The sequence below is a fragment of the Trachemys scripta genome, chromosome 3 (assembly GCF_013100865.1).
Source record: "Trachemys scripta elegans isolate TJP31775 chromosome 3, CAS_Tse_1.0, whole genome shotgun sequence".
NCBI classification, from domain to species: domain Eukaryota; kingdom Metazoa; phylum Chordata; order Testudines; family Emydidae; genus Trachemys; species Trachemys scripta.
In genome coordinates, this window is record NC_048300.1 from 196,119,446 (window position 1) to 196,133,420 (window position 13,975).

Here is a 13,975-nt window from a genome sequence, read left to right on the forward strand (position 1 = left end):
AAATCGAACTCAGAAGTGCTCCCCGTCGACTCCGGTAATCCTGCTCGCCGCGAGGAGTACGTGGAGTCGACGGGGGAGCCTGCCTGCCGCGTCTGGACGGCGGTAAGTTCGAACTAAGGTATGTCGACTTCACGTAGCTGAAGTTGCATACCTTAGTTCGATTTGGGGGTTTAGTGTAGACCAAGCCAAAGAGAAGACAGAAAAATCAAAAACTTCTATATTGCTCCTAAATTAAGAAATACACCTTCTTCCTCTACCTTTGGGGAGGAAGATGACTGGCTGGAGTGTAACCACAGGAAGGAAATATGCCCACCTCTGTATCTAGGTTTAGGAGCTTGTGTGACAAATACATTCACAGGGCTCTCAAAGAAAAGATTACATCCCAAATCTGCGATCTGTTGGCAAACACGGGCATTCGAGGATTTTCCTTTGCAGCTGAACAAGGAGAGTAAACCTATTTGGTGTGTGCTTTAAGGTCCATTTGGAAAGTTGCCCAGCGTGCAAGTTCTGCTTGAAGAAGAGCAGATGGAAAATTCATTCTGAAGTGACTTGCATGCTATGGCCTCAGGGATCATCACCATGGATTTGAGCCATCTCAGGAGCTAGTTAGTACAGAGTAAATTCTCCCAGGCTAAGATCAACACTGCTACCTGTGCGACAGACAAAAGCCTAGTAAGCTGTAACTTCAGGGGACGAGGTGCAGCCATATTTTTTTCCCCTCTATCATGACCCAGTTTTCAACCAAAGCAGGAGGCATTTAATAAATTCAACTCTCACAGCTAAGTCATACCTGCCCTGCCCACCCTTTCCCAATATATACATTCAGAAGGGTCCCTCCACGCAGAGATCTCATCCTTCCCACACTGAATAGTGAGCAGCTGGTACCAAGGCACCGCTTCTCCCTTATGATGCTACAAAAGGTTTTCCTGTAAATTTGGGATCCACGCAGAAGGAAGGGACAGGGAATGCATGTGTGGGAAGCTCCAACACTGGGCGGGGCAGGAGAGACAATATCATTCCTTCCACTGCGTGGGAGTCTTCACTAAAGGTACCACAGCCTGCAGATCCCTGGGGACACTGTGGCCAGGGGATGTCCCAGGTACCATGCATTGCTAGGAAGTCACTGGTGGGAGTGATGAAAGAGGGGCAGGGTGCAACATGGTCTCTCTGTGCAGATTACATGGGTTTTACTATGGAAAGGGGGAAATCTGGCCCTGGGATTGGGCAGAGAAGTACTTGGTGTCTACAAAAGTGGGAATCAAGAGTCTCTAGAAGAAGTAATTTCAGAGACCCTCTCTTCCCCCAGTTTTCAGTGGTGAAGCGCTACCTCATAAGTTTTTCCAGGCCCTTTCCCTCATCAAGGTAATATCTAATCATCTTACAAACATTAATTAAATTTTTCCTTATGACCACCTTTGAGCTGCAAGTGTCATTAGCACCATTTTACAGATAGGGAACCAAGGGACAGCAAAGCTAAGTAACTTGCTCAAGGCCCCACAGAAAGTCTGACAAAGTTGGGAATTCAACCCATATCTAAGTGCCCTAACCACAAGACCATCCTTCCTTCAATGTGCATTTTCCAGTAGCTTGATTCCTGTGTGTCAGTTACTTTCCTATAGGGTTGGGCATTTGACTTATCAAATAATGTCAAATATTTTAAAGCATTAATAAATTAGAACAGTAACAACAGTAACAAAGAAGAGAATGTCTTTATGGTCTCCAAAAGACTTGGCCTTAGCTAGAGACTTATGTGTAATTACAAAAAAATGTGAAACAATGAAATGAAGTGCTAAAAAACATGAAAGAATGGCACCATGATGCAATCAAAAAGTAGGTCGCTGCCTACCTCAGGGCATTGTTGCTGGAGTATTTGACAATATTTGACTGTGGTTAAATAACAGGCGGCCAACTGACATTATTTGACCAGAGAGACAAGGTGGGTGCAGTAATATGGCTCGATTTCTGTTGGTGAGAGAGACAAGCTTTCGAGCTACACAGGTCAGGGAAAGGTACTCAGAGTGTCATAGCTAAATATAAGGTGGAATGGATTATTTACCATAAGAAGTTAACACATATTTCAAGGGACCACTCAAGGTGAAGTGGCCCATTTGACCAGTTTGACAAAGCTACTTTCCCACTCCGGTCTTTTCCATAGATTTCCCAATACACTGCTTCACATATACAGCTCTTTAGGATTTACAAGACTGCATTAAAACAATTGTGTTAATAAACCATTTTTTTTTAACATTTATTTTTTCTTACAGCTGCAAGCCCAGAAACATTTTTGTGCACAAAGAAATAACAGCATAAAAGAAAATCCTTTTATGCTCTGCAGAACTGAGGGTGGAAACAGCTTCTGGACACGAAATTACACTACATTGCTAATCTCAGAACAGGAAATCAAATGACAGAGCTTTAGAAGCAACCCTGGGCGAATTTGACAGTTGTATGATAGCCGACTTCATAATGACACTAAGTTTCACTTTAAAAACATGCTAGACAATTTCTAGTGCCTGGAAACTGACAGTGCTAAAGAGGGAAGTTCTCTGCTTTGCCATACAGCTGGTACAGCCCAGGCAGGAGTAGCACAGGAGATATTAATCTCTGGCCCAGATCCAGAACAACAGAAAACAAAGGGCAACGTCCAGTGGTGAAAATGAGAGAGAGAGAGAGAGAGAGAGAGAGATTTTTCACTAAATTCTTCATTTCTTGTTCTGATCTGGGCCAGTTGTGTGTTTCACTATAGCCCACCCCATCACGTGGATAGTATGGCCTATGCATTCTTGCATTCAGAGCAAATTCTGCCCCTTTGCTGAATTTGGTGCCAGTATCTTTGGCAGTGCACAAAAATTTGTTCTTCCTGCCCTTAAGTAGAATGGGGGGAGGAGGAGATTTTAGCCTCAGCCCAGGTTAACAACAATTGGTTAAACCATCACCACCAACAGACCTCAATGCCCAGTTTGGAGGAACCAACTTTAGGGCAAGAGGTTAGTTCAGCCCTTAGCCACCTTTACCATTCAGTCCATCGTCTCTCTGCTGAGACTGCTAACAAGGGTGTAGTTAGGCCAGATGCTTTCTGTGAGATGAACCCTGCCCACGGGCAATGGGAGTGTGTCCAAACTCACTTCCCACAAGCCCTTTGTACCATGGTCTAGATCAGTCTGCTCATTCAGCTGTCCCTCATGCTCGCACTGCCTCAGGCACCATTTGAGGAGGAGAATCCAACCGTTCTGATCAGATACTCCTGATTCAACCTCCTACAAGCTCTGAGTTCAGCTGCCCACTGAGAGACCCACCAGAGGTGACCCTCAATTTAACTGCTCCCTTGTCCAATCCCACTTATACTAAATAAAAGCAAATATTCTTGGCATAGCACAGACATGCCCACAAGCCTGAAGTGAAAGTTGTTTAAAGAAATCTATTCTAACCTAGTGGGTCGCTATGAGAAGTATCCCTTCCTTCCCGAACCACACTGCACATTTTAGTTATAGGATGCTCCTGGAAAAGATCAAACATCTTACACAGGAAATAAACCAGTGCCTCCCAGCTTACTCGGAGCATCACTCCCCTTCTGCTCCAGAAGCCTGAGCCGATAACAACTGAAATAAATGGAAAGCCTCCCACTGACGTTACTGGCTTTGGACCCTAAGTCACAGTCTGGATATGCCTCCAGACATCTTAGCAGCTGCATTTCATATGGATGCTCCTGTAGCTTGCAGAAGATACAAAACTACTCAAGATGGTTAAGTCCAGAACAGACCGTGAAGCGTTACAAAGGGATCTCACAAAACTGGGTGACCGCGCAACAAAATGGCAGATGAAATTCAGTGTGGATAAATGCAAAGTAATGCACATTGGAAAACATAATCCCAACTACACATATAAAATGATGGGGTCTAAATTAGCTGTTACCACTCGAGAAAGAGAGAAAGTTCCTAACTGTCAGGGTGGTTAAACACTGGAATAAACTGCCTAGGGAGGTTGTGGAATCTCCATCTCTGGAGATATTTAAGAGTAGGTTAGATAAATGTCTATCAGGGATGGTCTAGACAGTATTTGGTCCTGCCATGCGGGCAGGGGACTGGACTCAATGACCTCTCAAGGTCGCTTCCAGTCCTAGACTCTATGAATCTTGGAGACATTGTGGATAGTTCTCTGAAAATATCCACTCAATGTGCAGCAGCAGTCAAAAAAGCAAACAGAATGTTGGGCATCATTAAGAAAAGGACAGATTGAACAGAAAATATCATATTGCCTCTATATAAACTGCGGTTGCCAATCCTCCAGGATCATCCTGAAGTCTCCAGGAATTAAAGATTAATCTTCAATTAAAGATTATGTCATGTGATGAAACCTCCAGGAATACATCCAACCAAAATTGGCTACCCTATTATAAATCAATGGTATGCCCACATCTGGAATACTGCATACAGACCTGCTCGCCTCATCTCAAAAAAGATACATTGGAATTGGAAAAGTACCAGAAAGGGCAACAAAAATGATTAGGGGCATGGAACAGCTTCCGTTTGAGGAGAGATTAATAAGACTGGGACTTTTCAGCTTGGAAAAGAGACGACTAAGGAAGGATATGACAGAGGTCTATAAAATCATGACTGGTGTGGAGAAAGTAAACAAGGAAGTGTTATTTGCTCCTTCTCATAACACAAGAACTAGGGGTCACGAAATGAAATTAATAGGCAGCAGGTTTAAAATGAACAAAAGGAAGTATTTCTCCACATAACGCACAGTGAACCTTTAGAACTCTTTGCCAGACGATGTTGTGAAGGTCAAGACTATAACAGGGTTCAAAAAACAACCAGATAAGTTAATGGAGGGTAGGTCCATCAATGGCTATTACCCAGGATGGGCAGGGATCCAAAACTGTGTTCTGAAGTGTCCCTAGCCTCTGTTTGCCAGAAGCTGGGAATGGGTGACAGGGGATGGATCACTTGATAACTGCCCTGTTCTGTTTATTCTCTCTGAAGCATCTGGCTCCGACCACTCTCTGAAGACAGGATACTGGGCTAGATGGACCTTTGATCTGGCCCACTATGGCCGTTCTTATGTTCTGACAGTAAAACGGGATTACTTAGCCATTGCAAACCATGGGCAATTTTGGCTGTCAAGTACTTTTTAGGATTAAAATATGTGGTCTAAAAAAGGGTGGGAGCATTAAGAAACAATTCAACCAGTGGCACTGCGGCATGGAGACTGCTTCATGGCATCACAAAGCAGATGTGCTGTACTCAAAATGTCTTTGTCTATTAAAACTGTATCAGTTTCACAGATTAGTAAACTCCCCGTGGCATAAACAGAATTTATAATGAGCATCTGCAAGATACAAGAGCATTCATATGAAATGCAGCTGCTAAGATGATCTTCCTTGTCCATCCTTCAGCCACATCAACACACCTCCACTCCTCAGACCCTGCTATCTGAATCCCACCACAGATTCCTCCCATTTCAGTACATCAATGTGAAGATTTTGTCCTTCCCGTTGTTGACGTCACTAGGCATCACCCTAGGTAACTCGGGAGGGTAGAAGGCCACTAAGTGTCAATGAAGCCTTCCTGCACTAGGCCTAAGTGAACCAAACTCTATCCTTCCATGTTTAAACTCTAATCAACCTCAAAAGCCAGGTGCAATTGGAATATGTAAGCAACCAGTTATCTGTGTGCAACCCTCTGCTCAAGCAGTAATAATGAGGCCTGCATGTTTCTGGCTGAAGGGAAAAAGGACAAGATAACGGTTTAAAGAAGTTACTAACAAGCTAGGCTTATAGATGCCAAGAATGACTTAACTGCTTAAATGTAATCGTTATTTGCTTAGTAATTGTTACCAGGGAAGGGAGGGAGGGGAAAGAGGGGGGTGAGGCTTAACTGCAAAATGTATAAAAGAAGAAAAACTGTTTGTTAGTGTGCTTGATCTGAGACGTGCCTGTCTCCTAGCACCGCTTTGGGATCCCAAATAAACTTTGTTTGCTTCTCCCCCGGTGTGTTTATTGGCGCGAAGCACACCGGGCAATGAACCCCGCTGTTGCTGTCCTCGGGCACTCGGGCACTCTGGCAACAGTTTTGGCGCCCAACGTGGGGCTCGAGGCTGAAATTTAGCCTTGCCCAGACCCCTCTCGAAGGTCGACAGATTGCAGCGATGCCCGACGCCCAGCGCGCACCGGTGACTTTACCGGGGGAGTCAGTGAAGACGTGGTTTGGTTGACCCCAGAGGGCACAACAGTGCAACGCGCTCGAGTAGTGGAGAAGCAGCTGTGGGCGACGGTGGGGAACTGGTCCCGTGGATAAGGTAGGAACAGTCCAGGGGGACTTTATCTGTCTTGACCTGGGGACGCCCAGTGTCTCCCTACGGGGCAGGGACAGAGTACTGCAGGCAGGGCAAGGTGTACACCCTTGGAATGCATTCTGGTGAACTGGAAAGTGTTTGGATCGGATCCGTTGATTAAAAGTAAACTGAAAAGATTCTGTACAGTAGACTGGCCTCAATATCAGCTAGAGGACCAGGAAAGGTGCCCACCGGAAGGATCACTTAATTATAATACGATCCTTCAATTACTTCTGTTTTGTCAGCAAACGGGTAAATGGAATGAACATATGTCTGTACAGTTGTTTATGTTGCTAAGAGATAGGTCAGATATTTTGCAAAAGTGTAATTGGACTCCGACAGGTTCGGTAGTAGCTACTGTTAGTCCCCAGAACCCCCGCACAGCTGTAATGGCAGGTCCGGTGTCCCCTTCGGCTATCACACCCCCACCATATAAAGGTGTCTCAGGTCCCAGAGATTGCCCCCTCGGTGGAATTTTATCTGTTGATCACTGAGACCGTGGTGTCCAGACATGGCTCAGATAGGAATCACCACTACTATGCAGGTTTACACCCATGTGCCTTTTAACCCGGTGGACCTAGCAGCCTTTAAGGCCCAGGCAGGGGAATTCTCTACGAACCCAAGCAAGTTTATCTCGGTCTTTGAAGGGTGCCTGGCTAGCTGTAAGCCTGACTGGGATGACTGTAATGTCCTTATGCGGACCCCGCTGTCTGAGGTGGAGCGTAATCAGGTTGTGTCTAAAGAAAAGGAAAAGAGGCAGGCGAAAATGATGGTTGCAGCAGTACAGGCCGGTGGCAGGGGAAAATTCCAGGAAGGTGGAAGGGGCCGGGGAATGAGAGGACGTGGGCGCCCTGGCTCACAGGAAAGGCGTCTGGGTCGCAACCAGTGTGCCATATGCCAGAAGGAGGAACATTGAAAAAATGAGTGCCCCGAAAGGGAAGGTACCCCTATGATGGCAGCAGAGGATCAAGAATAGGGGTGTCAGGGGAGACGGACTATCCTGCCCCTGGAACCCCGAGTAAACATGAGGGTGGGAGACTTGGACATAAACTTTTTAATAGACTCTGGAGCTGCACGAACCGCCGTAAATCAACCCCTGCAGCTGCCTGTGTCAGAGTCCCTCACTGTGGTGGGAGCCACAGGGAAAGGAACCAAATGCCCAGTATATGCCCCAGCGGAATGTGCTTTGGGAAACAGAACTCTATCTCACAAACTGGTTTACCTCCCCAATTGTCCAACACTTCTACTAGGACGGGACCTGCTTTGTTGCTTAGGAGCCACCCTGCATTTCACCCAAGATGAAATAACCCTCACCTTACCCCCAGAGAATGCCTGGATAATGACTCTTGCAATTGAGCCCTCAGCTTTGCAAGCCCCAGAGTGGAGCCAGTGGGAGGACAAAAGGAGGGTTAAAAAGCAGCTTTGCTGGACAGTGCTGGCCCAGGGATTTAAAAATTCCCCCACTCTGTTCGGCCAGGCTCTGGCCAGAGACTTGGAGGAGTGGGACAATGAGGACAGGGTCCTCCTCCTGCAATATGTGGATGACTTGTTAATTGCCGCTGTGGGTCTCACTCCTTGCCTTAAAGCCACTGTGAGCTTCCTGAACTTTGTTGGACTCCTCAAAAGTGGGTGTGCTCGTCCTGGTTTGTTGCTCCAAAGCTCTGTATAGAAGTTATTTTACTGGAAGGGTGTATAATGGCAATGAGTATGTGTTCATTGTTGGGAAAAGGTGTATGAGTGAAGAGTGGAAGTTTCCTCTGTAAGTTAAAAGAAGCCAAGAAGGAGAGCAGGAAAAAGAACAGAACGAGTTAACTGAGGAAAAAAAATATAGCTAGCAAGCTCAGTCCAAAGATAAGATGCTGGCCCCATCCAAGGGCATTGTTCACAGCAAAGACTTGGCTGACAACCAAGAAAAGGGGGGCCTGAATGTGCCCAAGCAACTATGAAATCTCCAAAACACTGCCAGGCATTAATGAAATGTGTTCGGTTTCTTTTCTCAGAGATAAAAGAAGTGCTACCCAAAGACCCTAGCAGCCCTGCCATTCATTGAAACAAGGAGACTGAGTCTACGTAAAGTCCATCAACGAAAAACTGCTTTGGCTCCACACTGGAAAGGCCCTTTCCAAGTCCTGTTAACCACCAACACTGCTGTGAAGTGCCAAGGACTGCCCACCTAGACCCAGGCTTCTCACTGTAAAAAGACCCCTCCACCTCAGAAGGACTCTCCGACTGATAATAAGCCTATTTAAAGACAGGGTGATGTGCTAGTAACGTCTCCCCTGTATGATGCTGAACCACACTGTTTCAGGAAAAGAGAAAAAGGAACACTTGCTTCATTGAAACCACAAAGTCCAGGAATTCCTGACTACAAAAGACATTAAGAACTGACCCTGGTGAAGAAACAAAGAATTATACGCAGGCAGGGAGGCTCTTACCCAGCTTATGAATAAATATTTTCTAACCTCTGGACTTAGACCCCTGGCCTCCCAGGTGCAGGCTGAATGTCTAGTCTGCCAAAAGAACAACCCTCGACCAGGAGTGTCAGTGCCACTAGCCACTCTGGAACCTCCCCCAGGCCCAGGGCTAGTTTGGCAAATAGACTTTACTGAGTTCCCCCGGACCCAAGGATTCAAATACCTTTTCGTCTTGGTGGATCGATTCAGCGGATGGCCTGAAGCCTTCCCATGCCATAACAACACTGCCAAAACGATGGCTCTGAAATTTGTCAAGGAGATCATTCCCCGCTTCGGACTCCCCCAGTGGATGGAATCTGACAACGGAACACACTTCACATCCCAAGTCATTCAAAAGATATCGGATGCCCTGCAGATCCCCTGGAAGCTCCACACTCCATGGCGACTGCAGGCCAGTGGAGTAGTGGAACGCACAAATCAGACACTTAAGCGGCACCTCTCAAAGGTCTGCCAAGAGGCTTCCCTTAAGTGGCCTGATGCCTTACCTCTTGTTTTGCTCCGCATTCGCGCTCTCCCAAAGGGCAGGTTAGGGCTCAGTCCCTTCGAGATTATGTTTGGAAGGGCATGGCCTATGAATGGTACAACGGTTCTGGCAGGGGAGTGGGAAATGGGGTGTGGCTTTTTATCTCAGTACATGTGCTCTCTGTCTGCTGTTCTTTGTTCTCTCCACAGGTATACCAGAGATTTGCAGCCTCTCCCGCTGGATGCCCCTGTCCACTCCTTGCAGCCAGGCGATTCCGTTCTCGTTCGGACCTGGAAGGACGAGCCTCTCCAAGAGAAGTGGAAGGGACCCCCCACCGTCCTGCTGGTCTCCCACACAGCAGCAAAGGTCGAAGGACACAAGAACTGGATTCATCACTCCCGTCTGAAGGCAGTGCCCGCTCCTGAACGCTGGACCGTCCAGCTTACGGAAAAGGACTACCAGCGACGACCTGGGACTTAAACTGTTATTCAAAAAAACAATAAGATCTGCTAGGAATGCCCTGTGGTCTCTTTGGACAGTTGCAGCGCACTCCCCGCGAGAACTCTGAGCGTTGGTTTTGTTTATTTTCACAGGGCCGGCCTAACCTGGTGGTCTGGTCCCTTTTGCTTTTAGTCTGCCTGCTATTGGTAATTGTTATTTTGTGGGTATTTGGGGAATTATAATTGTTAGGCTTTAGGGTCACCTGCCCAGCATGAGTTCAGGTCCAGGGTCTGCCACAATGGTACTCTTTGCCATAGGGACACTCCTCTCGTTACCTCCCATTTCCCCTAGGCACATGTGGGATTGGAAAGGGATCCCTACTAACCTGGAAACAAACACATATGAGTCCTTGAAGGTTTGCTTTGCCCAAGAGTTTAACCTCTCTAACTGCTGGGTATGCTCCCAAGTCCCGCACCACGCAGCAGGGTTACCCTGGAGGGTGGTCCCCCAAAATTGGTCAGATATCTGTTGGGGATGGTTCAGTAGGGGAAGAAATACCTCGGGTACCCCCTTGTCACAAAACTGTACCATTGAATCCCAGTATGCATTAAGGGACAACCCCTGGCTGCCCCAGGCAGCGTAAATCTTTGTATGCCACCTCAGAACCCATTAAGGAAGGAGACAGGTTGGGTATAATCCTCCTCCCATCCTATGGGGTGGAACGGCTAACCCAATTTTATCGCAGGCTCTCTGTGTTTCTCACCAAATTCGCCAATGAAACCTTGGCCATAGAGAAGAGCCTTAACTCGAAGCTCTACCAGCTCCGGTTGCTGTCCCTGCAAAACAGACAGGCCTTAGATTATGTTTAGCCTCCCAGGGCGGGGTGTGTGCCCTTATTGGGAATGAATGTTGTACTTATGTCCCAGAAAACTCACAGGACATTAACAAGCATGTCCTGTCAGCCGAACAGGCTTTTGAGCAGTGGGAGGCCCAGGAAAGGGAACCCACAGGTTTCGATTTCCTTTGGAGTTGGTTGACCAACCTGGGAGGACTGGGAGGTGGCCTTGTGCGTCTCCTCCTCACAGGTGTGGTACTGTGCTTGGTCACCCTTCTCCTGATTGCTTGTTTTAAATTGCTCCTCCGTAAGCTTTGTGCCCCCCGTTCCCCAGAAATCCCGGCATACCCTCTCATTGAAAACCCCAGCTTCATAGCACTTAATCATATCTTGTCCACAGAATATGAGAAAACTCAGCCAAAAGCTTGTTGAGTATTCTCAAAGGAGGGAGTTGTTGACGTCACTAGGCATCACCCTAGGTAACTCGGGAGGGTGGAAGGCCACTAAGTGTCAATGAAGCCTTCCTGCACTAGGCCTAAGTGAACCAAACTCTATCCTTCCATGTTTAAACTCTAATCAACCTCAAAAGCCAGGTGCAATTGGAATATGTAAGCAACCAGTTATCTGTGTGCAACCCCCTGCTCAAGCAGTAATAATGAGGCCTGCATGTTTCTGGCTGAAAGGGAAAAGGACAAGATAACGGTTTAAAGAAGTTACTAACAAGCTAGGCTTATAGATGCCAAGAATGACTTAACTGCTTAAATGTAATCGTTATTTGCTTAGTAATTGTTACCAGGAAGGGAGAGGTAAAAGGGGAGGAAGGGAGGGGAAGGGGGGGAGGGGTGAGGCTTAACTGCAAAATGTATAAAAGAAGAAAAACTGTTTCTGTTAGTGTGCTTGATCTGAGACGTGCCTGTCTCCTAGCACTGCTTTGGGATCCCAAATAAACTTTGTTTGCCTCTCTACCTGGTGTGTTTATTGGCGCGAAGCACACTGGGCAACGAACCCCGCTGTTGCTGTCCTCGGGCACTCTGTGCTGGCAACACCGTCACAAATCTGCCCCCCCCCCACCTGTCTGCTCTTGATTTTTACTGCATCACTCCTGCCTCCTCTGCTCTGTCAATGATGCCAGCTTCTCTAGTGCTGCCCCATTTATGCACAGGATGTCCTCCAAGGACTGATCCATACGGCTATCACGCTCACCTCAAGACCCATCTCTGCTTATAATAGTTCAGCCAGTTGCTGATGGCTTGAGGAGTACATGGGGTGGCTGGTAGTTGCTTTATCTACTTATAATTATTTTACAACTTTGTAAATGTCACTTGTCTTCTCAGATGGTAAGTATCTCATGTCAGGGACCATGTCTTTGGATGTACACACGCAGCACCTAACACAATGTGGCCACAATCCCGGCTGGTGCCTCTGAGCCCTACCACAACACAAATACACAGCAATCTCACTCAAGCCCTGAACCAGCTCACCTCTGCTTCTAAATAACTGCTGCTTTACCTGCTCACACTGCAAAGTGCTCCAGGTAAACAGAAAAAAATAAGTGGAAAATTTCTCTTGCCAAATCCTTTAATATCTCAGAGCATCGGAAATTCCTGGGGAAAGAATGCAGGGTGACTGGGTGGCTGATTGCCTCACGATGCCATCTAACCGAGCTTTTAGCCTCAATATTACCATGCAGGCCGTTCTATAAATGTTTTGATTGACACTATTTCTTGAGTAAATAAAAAACCCTCACAAGAAACGTGCAAACCTTGTGGTCTGTTCCGAAAGAATTTCTCTTTGATTATCCCATTTTAGTGTTTGTCCTGTCACCTGGCTGGGGTGTAACTTCCACCGAGATTGGGAGACCCTGAATCAGGAAGCCTTGCAACCCTCCTTCCACTCGCCATGGAGTGGAGAATTTTGGAGGGTAGGTCCATGAACGTCTATTAAGCCAAGATGATCAGAGATGCAAACCCATGCTCTGGATGTCCCTAAACCTCTGACTGCCAGAAGCTGGGATTGGACGACAGGGGATGGATTACCTGATAATTGTCCTGTTCGGTTCATTGCCTCTGAAGCATCTGGCTCCAGTCACTGTCAGAAGACAGGATATTGGGCTAAACTGACCATTGGTCTGACTCAGTATGGCCGTTCTTATGAGAATTAAGCTCTGTATCTCTTAGATTATGCAATCTTTACTCATTACAAGTGAATCATTTAGACTGTTTTTAATTTATAATAATTTATAATACTGGTAGACCTGTAGATCTCAAAGTGATTTACAAAGGACGTCAGTATCATTTTCCCCATTTTACAGATGGGGAGATGAGGCACAGGATGAAATGACTTCTTAAGGTCACCCAGCAGGCCACTGGCAGAACCAGAAATAGACCCCATGCCTCCCAAGCCCCAGGCCAGTGCTCTATCCACTAGGCCACCCCACCTGCCTACACCTTTTAGAGCAGGGATTGTCTTCCACTGGTGTTTGTACAATTACCAGCAGAATAGGGCCTCAATTCTGACTGGAGCCTTTCAGTGTTGCCTTAGGGAAAACAATGAATAATCCTCCTTCCTCAACAGACAGACCCTCCAGTGGCATAATCCACCGCACAGCACTTAGTGACTCACCATTGCCACTTCCTGCAGCACCCAGGTGTTCCTTTGAAGTCTCCCACTCAAATGCTGAGTCATCCTGACCCTGGTTTACTTTGCACTTCCAAAGAAGATAAAAGCACAAGGTGATTAGGGCTATCGACAGTTGGTGCATTTCAGTTACTATGCGTCACTTATGCTTCAAATCCTACAGATCAGTCTCAGCACAATTATCCCTGGCATGTTTTTATTTCTGGTAGTCGTGAACATGTAACAATCAGCGTGCAAGTATCAAGTAATGGAACCTGCACAATCCCAGTGTCACAGCTATTTATTAACATTGTAACGAACCAGCCAGAACGTAGGTGAACTGCTGCTGTCAAATGCATAGACTCCAAATTGCTTGAGTGCATGTCTGAAGCCCTGTACTGCTGACAACAAAATGAGCCTTTTCCATAACTCAGGTGGTAGATGCCTGTGATCATGGACTAGAAGGATACAAGTTATATGCCCAGTGGCACCATGAAGTTCCAAGTGGCCATACCATACACAATGACAGCCATGAAGTCGCTAAGTTGCAACAGATTTGCTATAAAGTCATTAAGATAAACAAAAAATCATAGTCCTGTTTGACATTTGTATTGAGAATCTTACAAGAGAATACAGGAACTACCAGACTGGATCAAATTAACACTCCATCTATTATTATTATTATACATTATTTGTATTATCATAGTATCCAGGGACCCTAGTCCTGGACCAGGACCCCACTGTGCCAGGTACTGTACAAACAAAACAAAAAGACAGGCCCTGGCCCAAAGAGCCAAGTATCCTGTGTCA

At 46.5% G+C, this 13,975-nt stretch overlaps 1 protein-coding gene across 6 annotated transcripts in view; it reads right to left on the minus strand.

The window, feature by feature from the left end:
• The window catches only part of EXTL3 (exostosin like glycosyltransferase 3), a 226,817-nt gene that overhangs the window by 70,653 nt on the left and 142,189 nt on the right, over positions 1 to 13,975 (minus strand). Inside the window, exon 1 of one of the 6 annotated variants that reach the window (XM_034766744.1) lies at positions 13,172 to 13,256. The exons of the other annotated variants lie outside the window; for them this stretch is intronic. The gene's annotated coding sequence lies outside the window, so the exon portion shown is untranslated. Of the gene's footprint in view, positions 1 to 13,171; positions 13,257 to 13,975 lie in introns of those variants that run through there. 6 annotated transcript variants of the gene reach the window in all.